The sequence below is a fragment of the Hemitrygon akajei genome, unplaced genomic scaffold (assembly GCF_048418815.1).
Source record: "Hemitrygon akajei unplaced genomic scaffold, sHemAka1.3 Scf000118, whole genome shotgun sequence".
Classification (NCBI taxonomy): domain Eukaryota; kingdom Metazoa; phylum Chordata; class Chondrichthyes; order Myliobatiformes; family Dasyatidae; genus Hemitrygon; species Hemitrygon akajei.
This window is the reverse complement of record NW_027332004.1, coordinates 1,118,578-1,134,256: the sequence shown is the minus strand read 5'-3', so window position 1 is coordinate 1,134,256 and position 15,679 is coordinate 1,118,578. Positions and strand designations below refer to the sequence as shown.

Below are 15,679 nucleotides of genomic sequence, written 5' to 3'. Positions count from 1 at the left end.
GACAACAACCCGTTTAGAAACTGACAAGAAGATGCTTCCAACCATGAGTGCCAACCCTCAGGAAGAGCCCAATGTAATATTGCAAGTTGCTGGAAATCCAGTTCCGTTTATGATTGATATGAGGCAACCACAACCACTCTCGATCAGGAAATAGTATTGGAAAAGGGATTCCAGCTATCAGACATTATAATCACTCTGTCAGGGTTCGAAGGCACGGAACGTACGTATTCACGTACCCAGCCACTGCAGGTGGAATTCCAGGGGAGCCAGTGTGAGGTTTCATTTACAGTCACCACCAGATGGGGGGGGGGGGGGGTGTAATCTAGCAGGGAGAGACTTGCTCTGTCTGTTGGAAGTCGAGATTCTTTGCACAGACAATGCTGTCACCCTTGACAGGTGAACAACCGCCAGCTTCCCCGGTTTCCGACCCCCAAGTGGAGGGCACTTAATTTAGACTCCACTCCTTCGGCCAGCAGCCGACCCTCATGTGACTCTGTGCTTTGACCCTACGGGGTGCGCCACTGAGGAAAGCCAATATTATGCACCCCTCGATGGACAGAAGTTCCCAGTCACGGTGATTAGACAGGTTAAAGAAAGAGACGGTATTGCATTACTGGCCGAATTTCCGGATTTCCTTTGGCGACAGACAGAACTGGTGGTTCCCAATACCACTGTTAGTGTTTGCCCTGGGTTCAAGCCAAAGAGCCCAGGGTTCCTGGCCTACACCCTAACGAAACAAGCCTCCAGCACCGAGGGAGACTGGCAAGACTTGGCCGCGGGTCTAGTCTAATACGGGAAGGAGTCTGAGGTGAAGACGGGATATCTGGTAAGACAACCTTTTAATAGTGTCCAATCCCAAGATGCTGTATCCCATCTCTGTGTAATTTCAGGCCAAGAAATCTGTCGCACCAACTGTCCCCCTGTCTGGATCACCATGAAAGAAGGACAGACTCTCCCATCCATTTAGCAATATCCCCTCAATCCCGAGGCAAAGTTTTATGAGGAAGGAAGCTCCTTTGTGGCTCCAGCAGGAAAACGATATCCTGGCTATGCGATAGTGATGGACAGTGAAGTAATTGAACAGGCCTCTTTTGAAGCAGCTGTCTCTGCCCAGAAGGCTGAGCTGTTTGCTCTGACTGGTGCCTGTATCCCAGCAACAGACTAAAGTGGGAACGTTTACACAGACTCCCGTTATGCATTTGGAATTGTACATGACTACAGGGCTCTCTGGGAACATGGGGATTCCTGACTTCCTCTGGCCACCCCATTAGTAATGCCACCTTTGTAAACAACTTACTCACCGCTCTACAGCTACCTCGAGTTTTGTTCTTCTCAGGGGGACGCCTCTGAGGAGGAGTGAAAACTGTGGTCCCCGATGGGGTGCCCGAAAGACCCCGACCTAGGTTTTTGGATCACCCCAGTGGGACAGGTTTGTGTTCCTACACAGTTTTTACCAATATTGGTCGATCATATACATAATTGTACACACCTGGGAAAGGAGGGAATGGTTGGTATCCTGTACCCTGCACACCGGGTATGACTCCCTTGACAGGTGGACCTTTTTGTGTCTACAAGTTGATTTTATTGAATTGCCTAGAGTACATTGCTATAGATACTGCTTAGTTATTATAGATGTGTTTAGTAGATGGGTTGAAGCTGTTCCAACTACCAATAATACTGTTATGACTGTTGTGAAGGTATTATTACGGGAAATAATTCCCAGGTACGGCCTGCCAGAGATGCTGAGCTCTGACAATGACCCACACTTCGTGATGAAGGTAAACAAAGGCGTACGTAACGAACTAGCTATCAAGCAACAATTCCACTGTGTACACCACCCTCGGGCCGCTGGCACACCGGAGAGAGCCAATGGCACTCTGAAGAGTAAACTGGCCAAACTAACAGTGGAGACTGGACTCGGTTGAAGGTCCTACCGTCACCCAGTTCCATATGAGGGTTACCCCACAGGGGAAAACAGGGTTGTCACCAGCTGAAATCATTTATGGATGGCCCATGATGACACCCTGGGGAATAAGACCTTGTGTACCATTGCTCCCAGAAAGTCTACCAGCAAAATTGGATATTCATACCCGAGGGGAAGACATGGGGACATATATATGCCAACTAACCAAAATTTTCCAAGCATACATTCACAGGTACGACAGGCTTACAAGGAAGAGAACTACTCTGCAGAGGGGGGTGACTATCCCACCATGGAACCTGGGATATTTTTTTCCTGACAAACAACTGGGATTGAGGGAATCTTGGACCTCGGTGGAGAGGACCATATTAGGTGTTGCCGACCAGTCCCACGGCTGTGAAACTGAAGGGGCAATCTCGGTGGATACATCATTAGGTGCCAAACATGTTACTGAAGGTACTGTGTAGAAGGTCTCTCTCGGACTAACGGGAATGTATTGGTTGTTAGTGGTGTTCATGTTTATGTCTTTGAGACGTAAGGGGGCCCCCATGTTAACACATTTCTGTCTTTCTGTCATACCTATGCCAAACAGGTAGAACTAGGGGCCTGCTGGGTTTGTGCTGAGATTCCACAGCATGGTAAAACTAAGGTTCCAATGTCAGTAATCCCGCTCAACCAGAGTGAGGAACTCTCAGCCTGGGCTTTCTCAAATAACATCCGGGGAAGTGAGATGAGGACCTGTGGTCCAGTCATAGATGACTGTGGCTGTCAGTGTTTTGAGGAATGGTGTCTCAGTCCCCCACCAAACGGAACTTCCAATACTGGGAAACATGCATCCTGGCCATACTTGCAGGTGCCCAGCAGCAGAGAGGAATAACTGAGACTGATTGATTTTGGATGATTACTTTTCTCTCCTATGGAGTAGCCGGGAATTCATGAGAGATAATCAATTTGGCTACAGCACTTGAGGAGCTGGCCACAATACTGCAGGGGCCCTGACAGAAACACAGGCCCAAGTAACAGAAATATCCACTGAAATGATTGCAATCTGGCAAACAGTCCTACAGAATTGTATGGCTTTAGATTTTATCCTAGCTGAGAAAGGGGGAACCTGTGCTATTATTGACACAGAATGTTGAACCTATATCCCTGATGAATCTGCTAACATTACATCCCTCTCCGAGCACACTGCAAAAGAGATTGACAGCATCAAGAAAGTAGGGCAGGATTTACACGGGTTCACCGAAGGATCAAAACGGAGATCTTTGAAGGCCTGTTTGGTATTATGTGGGGCATGATACTGCATTATGGCCTAATAGTTGTACATATCTTTGTTATAATTACTGTTGTACACTGTCTTTACCCACTGAGAAGTCAAATCTGTACTTGGTTGCTTTCTCTGTAAAAAGTTACTGCTTTGTTGATCATGTAATGATCTAAAGGAGGGAATGATAAAGTATGTAAATGGTTAACACTTCATTAAACAATAGCAGCCTGTTTTTCTGAAAGAAACTGCTGATGATCAACCGATGTGCTAAGCCATGCTGAGCCTTGTTTCTTCTTGAGGGTAGCTAGCTAGGGTTTCAGGATGCTTATCTCCATGTGCACTCATGCGAAGAGATAGGACAGCTTCAGTCTGTTCTGTGTCTGGAAGCCATTATGACTGTTCTGTAATTTGTCTATAGGGGTGGGTCATGTAGTAAATATCTTTGGTTCCAGCCTGTGTTGCGTGGGGAGTATCTGGATGGATAGATCTGTGGTGTAAGGGGAATTGTTAGTCAGTTAGTGGATTGGGTGGGGACAGTCATCGACTGTGCCTGTCTGAGTGACTAACTGAGTAAGCCTCAGGTGCTTGGAACAAAGTGTTTGTACTTATACGGTCTCTGAGTGACTCTCTCCAGATTCGACTTCCACAGAATAGGAGTGGTTTTAAAGGGCTGGAAGCTGGAAGCTCATTACCAGACCTGGAGTGATTGCAACTGGGTCTGACAGAGGCATAAATGGTTCTTCTGGGCACATTCAGTCTCACTCCAACTATACCCCACCTTCCCTTATACAGGTATGTAATGTCTAAAGGATCAGTGCTTGAGTAAATGAGACTCACCAAACTTTCTCCTGACTGAATAAATGGAATCTCCAAGTCTCTTGAGGCAGAGCTGTTCTCTCCAGTTAATGCTTTCAGTCCTCAGGCTGGTTCACTTGTTGCTGTTCCCTCGTCTTCAGCCGTGGTTTGCTTCTAGTTGGGCTTTTTCTTCCAATAAACCTCTCACCGCAGGTCTAACTTTAACCAGAGAGATAATGAAGCACAATAACAATAAAAAGGAGAACCAAACATTTCTGGTTAATGTTACTAAGAACAAAACGTTGAAGGCTGATATAATGATCTCAGTAAACATTTTTTTATTGTCATTCACACATCACAAAATGATACGGGATAAGGAGGAGCCATCATTCAGTCAGGAACAGAATTAGATGATTCGATCCATCTGGTCTGCCCCACCATTTAACCACAGCTGATTTTCATTCCAACACCATATTCCTGCCTTCCTCCTGTAACCCTGAGCTACTCAGCAATCAGGAATATGTTAATCTCTGTCATAAATATACCCAAATGGCAGCTTCAACCAGCCTCTGTGGCAACCAATTCCACAGATCAGACATCTTCTGGCCAAAAAATTCTTCTCCTCTCAGTTTTAAAGGGAAGCTTCTTTATTCCGAGACTGTGCTGTCAGATCACAGTCTAATGGAAACATCCTCTCCATGTCCACTGTATCCAGGCTTTTCAGCAGTTGGTAGGTTTACTTAACCATACATCCCTCCACCACCCCCACCGTCCCTCTGAACTCCATTGAGCACAGGTCCAGAGCCATCAAATGCTCCTCATACATAACGCCGAACATTCCTGAGATTATTCTTGTAAACCTTGTTCGCAGCAACTGTACTGAACACATTTCTAGGAATAACAAACTAATTGGTACCAGGGTCATTTGCAGGGGAAAGTTGTGGTTACTTTACTGTTCTACTATCACAGAGTGAGCCATTTCCATGTCCATATTAAAACGGTACATTTCAGGAAACATAAACCAATCCAGAGTGAATGTAATAAAAAGAAATTGGAATTAACAAACTGCTCAGCATGTAAGGAACAGCTGTGGGGAGAGGAACAATCTTTACAATTCAGGTTAAAAACATTTTGTCACAATGACTTCATTTTCAGTTTTTAATGCAGATCTCCAGCAACTTGAGATTCTGCCCGATTTCCACCACTTTATCCAGATCTGACTTCCACAAAATGCGAGTGATTTTAAAGGGCTGGGCTGCTGGAAGCACATTACCAGAACTGGTGTGATTGCAACTGTGTCTGACAGAGGCATAAATGGTTCTTCTGGGCACATTTAGTCTCACTCCAACTATTTCCCACCTTCTATTGTACAGGTATAAAGGACCAGTGTTTGAGTAAATGAGACTCACCAAACTTCCTCCTCACTGACTCACTGGGAACTCCAAGTCAGCTGATTCAGAGGTGTTCTCTCCAGTTGATGCTCTCAGTACTCGGGCTGGTTCACTTGTTGCTATTCCCACATCTTCAGCCGTGGTTTGCTTCCAGTTGGGGTTTTTCTTCCAATAAACCTCTCACCGCAGGTCTAACATTAACCAGAGAGATAATGAAGCACATTAACAATGAAAAGGAGAACCACACATTTCTGCTTAATGTTACTAAGAACAAAACTCACTGAAATTTAAACGTTGAAGCCAAATATAATAATCTCAGTGAACAATCTTTTATTGTCCCTCACGCATCACAAAACAATATGGGATAAGAAGGAGCCACCATTCTGTCATGGTAATACATAAGACACAGGAACAGGATTAGGTGATTTGATCCATCTGGGCTATAAACGTGCAGGAGCAATGTGTGGTTAAGTGCCATGCTCAAGGATACAACACACTGCCTGGCCTGAGGCTCGAACTCATGATCTTCAGATTGCTTAACCACTCGGCCACATGCACATCACAGAAACCACTCTCCCCCCGAGACTTCCCAGTCCCTCGGTAAAGCAGGCAGTGAGATCAAAGATCCCCATAACCTGGGATGTTCTCCTTTCTCACCCACCCCAGTCTGGGAGAAGACAAAACAGCCAGAAAGCTCAAGGACAAATGTGAGGAGCCTCAGGAAACAAGGCGAGTTCAGGGAAGTTAATGAACACAGTGGCGAAAATCACACTATGTGATCTTGCGTCACAAAGCGGAGGGCGGGGCAGATCTGCGGCACACAGCCTCACATGACCTATTGGCGGGACTTCCATTTCAACTCTGCGGAAATAGACAGCCTGGGCTCCTGGTTTGAATCGTTCAATGCAGGTCAAGTGAAGTCCACACATTTTTGACAAGCCCAGATAATCGGAAAATAAATGAGTAATTAGTGATCAGTTCAGGGCTCACGGCCAACAACGGATCTCCCTGCTCGGGACTGGTCTCAATACTCAACAATGGGAACGCAATATCTTCAGCCCGCAGACAGTTATCCAGATCCCTGGCTCCCCCACCCAGAAGATGAGGACCCTTTCCCAATCCCACAGATGAAGTACTTCAGCACTGAGCGGAAATGAAAACACCGCCCAGCCGGAGACAGAGAGCATGCGCGAAGTGAGTGCCTCAGAAACAGATGGGCAGATGCTGCCCATCAGTTGTTAAATGGGAGGGGCAAATGTGATCATGTGACCAGTGGGGTCTCCCACCACTCTGTGGAAAGAAGCAAACCTGCCGCTCAGATCTCCTCTCACCTGAAATGTATCAGACATTTCAAGCCCCAGGAAAAATATATCATCAGTCCACTCAGAATCACAATCAGGTTTATTATGAATGGCGTGTGTCAGAAAATTTGTTAACTGTGCAGCAGCAGTTCAATGCAATACATAATATAGAACAAAAAAACCCTAATTAAAATAATAAAAATAACTAAATCAATTACAGTATACATATATCTGGGGCCCTTACTCTTCATGATTTTTATGAATGACCTGGATGAGGAAGTGGAGGGATGGGTTAGTAAATTTGCTGATGACACAAAGGTTGGGGGAGCTGTGGATAGGGTGGAGAGCTGTCAGAGGTTTCAGCGGGACATCGATAGGATGCAAAAATGAGCTAAGAAGTGGCAAATGGAGTTCAACCAGCATAAGTGTGAAGTGGTTCATTTTGTTAGGTCAAACATGATGGCAGAATATAGTATTAATGGTAAGACTCTTGGCAGTGTGGAGGATCAGAGGGATCTTGGGTTCCCAGTCCATAGGACATTCAAAGCTGCTACGCAGGTTGACTCTGTGGTTAAGAAGGCATATGGTGCATTGACCTTCCTCAATCGCGGGATTAAATTTAGGAGCCGAGACGTAATGTTGCAGCTATATCTGATGCTGGTCACACCCCAATGTGCTCAATCTGGTTGCCTCACTACATGAAGCATGTGGAAACCATAGAAAGGTTGCAGAGATTTACACAGATGTTACCTGGTTTGGGGAGCATGCCTTTTTAAAATTGTTTGAGTGAACTCGGCCTTTTCTACTTGGAGCAACGGAGGATGAGAGGTGACCTGATAGAGGTGTATAAGATGGTGAGAGGCATTGATCGTGTGGATAGTCAGAGACTTTTTCCCAGGTCTGAAATGGTTATGACAAGACAGCACAGGTTTAAGGTGCTCGTGTGTAGTTGCAGAGGAAATGATAGGGATAAGTTTTTTACTCAGAGAGTGGTGAGTGTGTGGAATTGGCTACCAGCAACGGTGGTGGAGGTGGGTATGATAGTGTCTTTTGGATAGGTACCTAGAGACACTGGAGAAAAATAAAGAAAAACTAGCTTAGAAAAATAGAGGGCTATGGGTAACCATAGTAATTCCGAAGGTAGGGACATGTTGGCACAACTTAGTGGGCCGAAGGGCTTGTATTGTGCTGTAGGTTTTCTATGTTTCTGTTGTTATGAGTGATGAACAGACCTGATGGACAATGGGGTGCAGAGTTAACCATTCCCAACCCCCCTCCTGAGAACTACAAACTATTGCTGTTGTTATGCTGCTCATGAAAGAGAGAGATAAAGCCCAGGCAAGAACATCTGCTACAGATAAGAGGGGGAGAGAGACTGTTGATTTACTGTATTATGACTCTTCCTGGATTATTTACCTTCCACTACAAGGACTTCACTTTGCTCCTTAACATTCCTCAGGAGATAGCAGTAGTGGCCTGATTTGATGGACACGGTCATTCAGAGTTGATGGATAGCTGAGACCCCGTGAGTGGGGATAAAAGGCAGGTCTGGAGAGACACCCTTCAGACACCACCTTCGGAGACCGAACCAGGAGATCGGTCAGTAAAGCTCACAGTGTTACAGCAGGGCCAGTGGGGACTTGTGTGTGTGTCCACTCATGCCAGAGTGATGAGTCCACCACAGAAGAATGGTCTAGCTGAAGGAGGGAGGGGTCATAACTGAATGGCCATAACGATAGGATGGATTAAGAAAGCCACAAAAGGTTTGCCTGCCGCAGCTGTTGCTGTTACATCTCGCTCGCTCTCACTCTCTCTCCAACGATTTCAATACAACAGCCATAACCACCTCAGCATTTATGAACTGAACTCTATACTTTCCTATGACAATTCATTTACCCCTAGACATCGATAGAGCTAGTTTATTATTTATTATTATTATTCCTACACTTTTAGGTTTATTACTGCTAACTTGTTTTATATGTATATTTGCATTTTTGATAGTGTATTGTGTAGTTTACTAATAAACACCTTTAGTTTGGTACCACCAGACTCCAACGGATTCTTCTTTCTCTGCTGGTCAGACACCCAGTTACGGGGTACGTAACACTGTGAATAAATTAAAAATCGTGCAACAAACAGAAATACTATATGTTTTAAATGTGAGGTAGTGTTCAAGGGTTCAATATCCATTTAGCAATCGGATGGCAGAGGGGAAGAAACTGTTCCTGAATCACTGAGTGTGAGCCTTCAGACTTCTGTACCTCCTTACCTGCTGGTAACATTGAGAAAACCACATGCCCTGGGTGCTGGAGGTCCTTGATAATGGACGCAGCCTTTCTGAGACATGGCTTCTAATCCTCTGGTAATCTTATAAACGTCTATCCAGTCTCGCCCCAGCTGGCTCCGGAGAAAACAACACAAGTTTGTCCAACCTCCCGTTATAGCTCAGGCCCTCTAATCCAGGCAATATCCTGGTAAACCTTTTCTGCGCCCTCTCCAAAGCCCCGATATCCTTCCGAGAATGGGAGCGACCAGAACTGTATGAAACACTCCAGATGTGGTCTAACGAGTTTTATAAAGCTGCAACACAACTTCCCGACTTTTGAACTCAATGCTTCAACTGATAAAGACAACCATGCCATTTGCCTTCTTAACCACCCGATCAATCTGTGCAGTCTCTTTCAGGGAGCGATGAACTTGGAGTCTAAGATCCCTCTGATCATTAACACTGTTCAGGGTTTTGCATTTAACAGTGTACTGTCGCATACATTCGACCTACCGAGCTGCCAAGATGATCATCACTAATCAAATATCACTGAGATTTCTCAGGTCTTGTTGAATTTATTGCCAAGTGCACAAGTACGGGAAGGTACAGGTACAGAGAAACACTGACTTGTAGCAGCATCACAGGCAAGTACATTCAGATAACACACGGGACACAAATTAGACAATTCTCTGTCAGTAACAATACAAAAATATGTTTTACTTCATCCTGCTAATAGGACCAGAACACCAGGGGCTGAGCGGCGGCTCATCTCAGACGGTTCGGTGTGAAGGTCTCACAACCCGGACCGACACCGGCAGATTCTGTGAAGGAAGCGAGGCGAGGCCGCCAGTTCGGGAAAGTTCATCCCCTCCCCCTTCAGGTTTCACCGATCACCCTGTGTTTCTCTCTTCCCTCCCCACCCCCATCTTTTATTCTCCAGTCCTGCCGAAGGGTTTCGGCCGGTAATGTCGACTGTATTCTTCCCCTAGATTCTGCCCGGACTGCTGAGTTCCTCCAACATTTTGTGCGCGTTGCTCGAATTTCCAGCAACTGCAGATTTTCTTTTGTTTGAGTTCGGGAAAGTTAAGTCACTGCTCAACGTCAGACCTCCCCGCTCGGGACCGGCTTCAATACTCACCGAAGGGAAATTGTTGGTGTTGCCCCGCAGAGCATAATCCGTCTCCGGCTCGCCGTCCAAGGGGGCGAGGACCCCCTCCGGATCCTGATCCCGAACCCGGACCCACTTCCACAAAGAACGAAAAAAACATCACTGCCTTGCTCGGGCATGTGAGCATGCGCACTGTGCTTCATGCGGCACAGCCGGTGGGCGGGGCCACGGAAACAACCCCGCAAATGCTGCCGATCTGCAGTAAAACATGATCACGTGACGCTGGAGGGTCTCCCATGTGACCGGTGACTGTTCCTCGCCCTTCACATACTGCCCTACCCACTGCCGCATTTCCCAAATTATTTCATTATTTCCGTATATCATTTCCATACGTATTTAGATTTTCCCTCGATATCTTCCCCGATCACTTTCCGTCCAGCCCCAGGTCACAGAGTTCTCAGAGTTATAGTTTCGATTCACTTCCCATCCCGACACACAATTCAGACCCACACAGAAAATGAGCAGGTTTCGTTAAAATCAGTCAACACACACAAAATTCCGGTGGAACGCAGCAGGTCAGGCAGCATCTATAGGGAGAAGCACTGTCGACGCTTCGGGCCGAGACCCTTCGACAGTCCTGAAACGTTCCGAAACGTGGACAGCGCTTCTCCCTATAGATGCTGCCTAACCTGCTGCGTTCCACCGGCATTTTGTGTGTGTTGCTTGAATTTCCAGCATCTGCAAATTTCCTCGTGTTTGTCATTTAAATCAGTCTATGTTTATAAACACTCATTTCTATTCACATTCCTCTGGCCTCACTGGACAGGAACACTGAAACATTAAGTGAGAAACAACAGGAGGAGGCCATTCGGCCCCTCCAACCATCAGCAAGATGGAGGCTACTCTCCCATCTCAGCCACATGCTTCTACCGATCCTCATTTTCTCGATCTCTTGGGTCTCCACAAATCTGCCAGCCTCTGTTTTATGTGAGGACGATCACCGCGTCTTCAACACCCTCTGTGGTGTAGATTTACAGACATTCACCACCCTCGGCGTGGAGACATTTCTCCTCATCTCAGTCCCGACATTTTCACTGCCATCATATTTGACCTACTAAAATGAACCACTTCACACTTACCTGGGCTGAACTCCATCTGCCACAACTCAGCCCTGTTCTGCATCCTATCAATGTCCCGCTGTAAACTCTGACAGCCATCCACACTATCCACAAAACATCCAACCTTTGTGTCATCAGTAAACTTACCAACCCATCCCTCCACTTCCTCATCCAGGTCATTTAAAAAATCACAAATAGGTAAGGGTCCCAGAACAGATCCCTGAGGCACTCCACTGGTCACCGGCCTCCATGCAGAATATGACCCGTCTACAACCACTCTTTGCCTTCAGTGGGCAAGCCAGTTCTGGATCCACAAAGCAATGTTCCCTTGGATCCCATGCCTCCTTACTTAGTAAGCCTTTCATGGAGTACCTTATCAAATGCCTTGCTGAAATCCATATACACTACATCGACTGTTCTTCCTTCATCAAAGTGCTCAGTCATATCGTCAAAAAATTCAATCGGGCTTGTAAGGCACGACCTGTCCTTGACAAAGTAATGCTGACTATTACTAGTCATATAATACCTCTCCAAGTGTTCATAAATTCTGCCACTCAGGAACTTCTCCATCAACTTACCAACCACTGAGGTAAGAATCACTGGTCTATAATTTCCTGGACTATCCCTACTCCCTTTCTTGAATAAAGGAACAACATCCGCAACCCTCCAATCATCTGGAAACTCTCTGGTCCCCATTGATGATGCAACGATGATTGCCAGAGGCTCAGCAACCTCCCCCCTCGCCCCCCACAGTAGTCCGGGGTACATCTCATCCAGTCCCGGCGACTTATCCAACTTGATGCTTTCCAAAAGCTGCAGCACATCCTCTTTCTTAATATCTACATGCTCAAGCTTTTCAGTCTGCTGCAAGTCATCACTAGATAGATAGATAGATAGATAGATAGATAGATAGATAGATAGATAGATAGATAGATAGATACTTTATTCATCCCCATGGGGAAATTCAACTTTTTTCCAATGTCCCATACACTTGTTGTAGCAAAACTAATTACATACAATACTTAACTCAGTAAAAGAATATGATATGCATCTAAATCACTATCTCAAAAAGCATTAATAATAGCTTTTAAAAAGTTCTTAAGTCCTGGCGGTAGAATTGTAAAGCCTAATGGCATTGGGGAGTATTGACCTCTTCATCCTGTCTGAGGAGCATTGCATCGATAGTAACCTGTCGCTGAAACTACTTCTCTGTCTCTGGATGGTGCTATGTAGAGGATGTTCAGAGTTATCCATAATTGACCGTAGCCTACTCAGCGCCCTTCGCTCAGCTACCGATGTTAAACTCTCCAGTACTTTGCCCACGACAGAGCCCGCCTTCCTTACCAGCTTATTAAGACGTGAGGCGTCCCTCTTCTTAATGCTTCCTCCCCAACACGCCACCACAAAGAAGAGGGCGCTCTCCACAACTGACCTATAGAACATCTTCAGCATCTCACTACAGACATTGAATGACGCCAACCTTCTTAGGAAGTACAGTCGACTCTGTGCCTTCCTGCACAAGGCATCTGTGTTGGCAGACCAGTCTAGCTTCTCGTCTAACTGTACTCCCAGATACTTGTAGGTCTTAACCTGCTCCACACATTCTCCATTAATGATCACTGGCTCCATATGAGGCCTAGATCTCCTAAAGTCCACCACCATCTCCTTGGTCTTGGTGATATTGAGACGCAGGTTGTTTGAGTTGCACCATATCACAAAGTCCTGTATCAGTTTCCTATACTCCTCCTCCTGTCCATTCCTGACACACCCCACTATGGCCGTGTCATCAGCGAACTTCTGCACATGGCAGGACTCCGAGTTATATTGGAAGTCTGATGTGTACAGGGTGAACAGGACCGGAGAGAGTACGGTTCCCTGCGGCGCCCCTGTGCTGCTGACCACCGTGTCAGACCTACAGTCTCCCAAACGCACATACTGAGGTCTATCTGTCAAGTAGTCCACTATCCAATCCATTAAAATCACTAAGCTCCTTTTCCATAGCGAAAACTGAAGTAAAGTATACATTAAGTACCTCTGCTCTTTCCACCGGTTCAATACACACTCTCCCACTGTCACACTTGATATTTCAGGGTGAAAGGTGAAATACTCTTGGGGAATCTGAAGGGGGATTCTTCACTCAGAGGTTGGTGAGAGTGTGGCATGAGCTGCCAGTGGAAGTGGTGGATGTGGGTTCAAGTTAGACACTAAAGAGAAATTTGGGTAAGGACATGGATGGGAAGTGTATGCAGGTATTTGGCAGTAAAAACAAAAACGGGTCGGTATTGACTAGAAGGGCCGAAAGGCCTGTTTCAGTGCTGCTGGTCTCTGTGACTCTAATAATATTCTGATTTGTAATTTCCACAGTCAGTGCTTTGCTGCTAATTACCAAACCCGATAATTTATAGAATGGGTGTAGAGGCTGCCCAGTGACTGTTCCTGTGTTCACCCCAAACCCTTACTGTCTTCCCTCTCTGCCCCATCCTCCCTCTCACCGTGACATTGGACATACGTTCAGGGTGAAAGTGAATTATTTTGGGGAATCTGAAGGAGGATTCTTCACTCAGAGGTTGGTGAGAGTGTGGAATGAGCTGCCAGTGGAAGTGGAGGATGTGGGTTTGATTTAGACACTAAAGAGGAATTTGGGTGAGGACGTGGATGGGAGGTGTATGGAGGCTCTGGTGCAGGTAGTTGGAACTAGGCAGTAACAACAAAACAGGTCAGTATTGACAGGAAGGGCCGAAGGGCCTGTTTCATTGCTGCTGCTCTCTGTGACTCTAATGGTAATTTCCACATCAGTACTTTGCTGTTTATGACTGAACCCAGACATTTACCCAACCAAGAATTGAAAGACTCTTGGCTGGCTACAGAAAGCGTTTACAAGCTGTGATACTTGCCAAAGGAGGTGTTACTAAGTACTGACCATGCAGGGCGTCCAAACTTTTGCTTCGCGCCCTTTCCCTTTTTTTATTATTTTTAAACTGTAAAAGATGGAAATTAAAATGTAATCTTGCTTGAAATATTAAAGAAATGTGTCATCTTTGACTTTATGCCTTTTGGAAATCAGGTCATCTTTTACTCGCTGAGCAATTCACAGTAACAGAAATTTTGACCAGGGATGCCCAAACCTTTGCATGCCACTGCTGGACTAAGTGTGTAAATGTAGGACGGGACCACGTTGGGGGAAAAAATGTGCTCGGTTTTCTAAAATTGACTCCTTCCACCTGAGGCCACGAACATATCAATCACCCCTCGTGTATATTTTCATCAAAACATGAACAGGATTCAGCACTCCATGTGTGTATATGCAACTGCGATAAGAAATACAGACTAGAACGGGGATTGTGCCGGAGGATTGGCGTATTGCTCATGTGGTTCCATTGTTTAAAAAGGGTTCTAGAAGTAAGCCTGGCAATTATAGACCTGTCAGTTTGACATCAGTGGTGGGTAAATTAATGGAAAGTATTCTTAGAGATAGTATTTATAATTATCTGGATAGACAGGATCTGATTAGGAGTAGCCAGCATGGATTTGTGCGTGGAAGGTCATGTTTGACAAACCTTATTGAATTTTTTGAAGTAGTTACGAGGAATGTTGACCAGGGTAAGGCAGTGGATGTAGTCTATATGGACTTCAGCAAGGCCTTTGACAAAGTTCCACATGGAAGGTTAGTTAAGAAGGTTCAGTCGTTAGGTATTAGTGCTGGAGTAATAAAATGGATTCAACAGTGGCTAGATGGGAGATGCCAGAGAGTAGTGGTGGATAGTTGTTTATTGGGATGGAGGCCGGTGACTAGCGGGGTGCCTCAGGGATCTGTTTTGGGCCCAATGTTGTTTGTAATATACATAAATGATCTGGATGATGGGTTGGTAAATTGGATTAGTAAGTATGCTGATGATACTAAGGTAGGAGGTGTTGTGGATAATGAGGTGGGTTTTCAAAGCTTGCAGGGAGATTTTTGCCGGTTAGAAGAATGGGCTGAACGTTGGCAGATGGAGTTCAATGCTGAGAAGTGTGAGGTTCTACATTTTGGCAGGAATAATCCAAATAGAACATACAGGGTAAATGGTAGGGCATTGAGGAATGCAGTGGAACAGAGAGATCTGGGAATAACAGTGCACAGTTCCCTGAAGGTGGAGTCTCATGTAGATAGGGTGGTGAAGAAGGCTTTTGGAACGCTGGCCTTTATAAATCAGAGCATTGAGTATAGAAGTTGGGATGTAATGTTAAAATTGTACAAGGCATTGGTAAGGCCAAATTTGGAATATTGTGTACAGTTCTGGTCACCGAATTATAGGAAAGATATCAATAAATTAGAGAGAGTGCAGAGACGATTTACTAGGATGTTACCTGGGTTTCAGCGCTTAAGTTACAGAGAAAGGTTGAACAAGTTAGGTCTCTATTCATTGGAGCATAGAAGGTTGAGGGGGGATTTGATCGAGCTATTTATAATGTTGAGAGGGATAGATAGAGTTGACGTGAATAGGCTGTTTCCATTGAGAGTAGGGGAGATTC

At 45.5% G+C, this 15,679-nt stretch overlaps 2 protein-coding genes across 5 annotated transcripts in view; one reads left to right on the top strand and one right to left on the bottom strand.

The window, feature by feature from the left end:
- The window catches only part of LOC140723552 (uncharacterized), a 44,595-nt gene extending 34,376 nt beyond the window's left edge, over positions 1-10,219 (bottom strand). Inside the window, exons 1-3 of the mRNA XM_073038126.1 lie at positions 10,080-10,219; positions 5,393-5,565; positions 4,026-4,198 (exon numbers count right to left, since the gene is read on the bottom strand). The gene's annotated coding sequence lies outside the window, so the exon portion shown is untranslated. The remainder of the gene's footprint in view (positions 1-4,025; positions 4,199-5,392; positions 5,566-10,079) is intronic.
- The window catches only part of LOC140723535 (NACHT, LRR and PYD domains-containing protein 3-like), a 488,497-nt gene that overhangs the window by 350,779 nt on the left and 122,039 nt on the right, over positions 1-15,679 (top strand). The gene's annotated exons all lie outside the window — the stretch shown is intronic.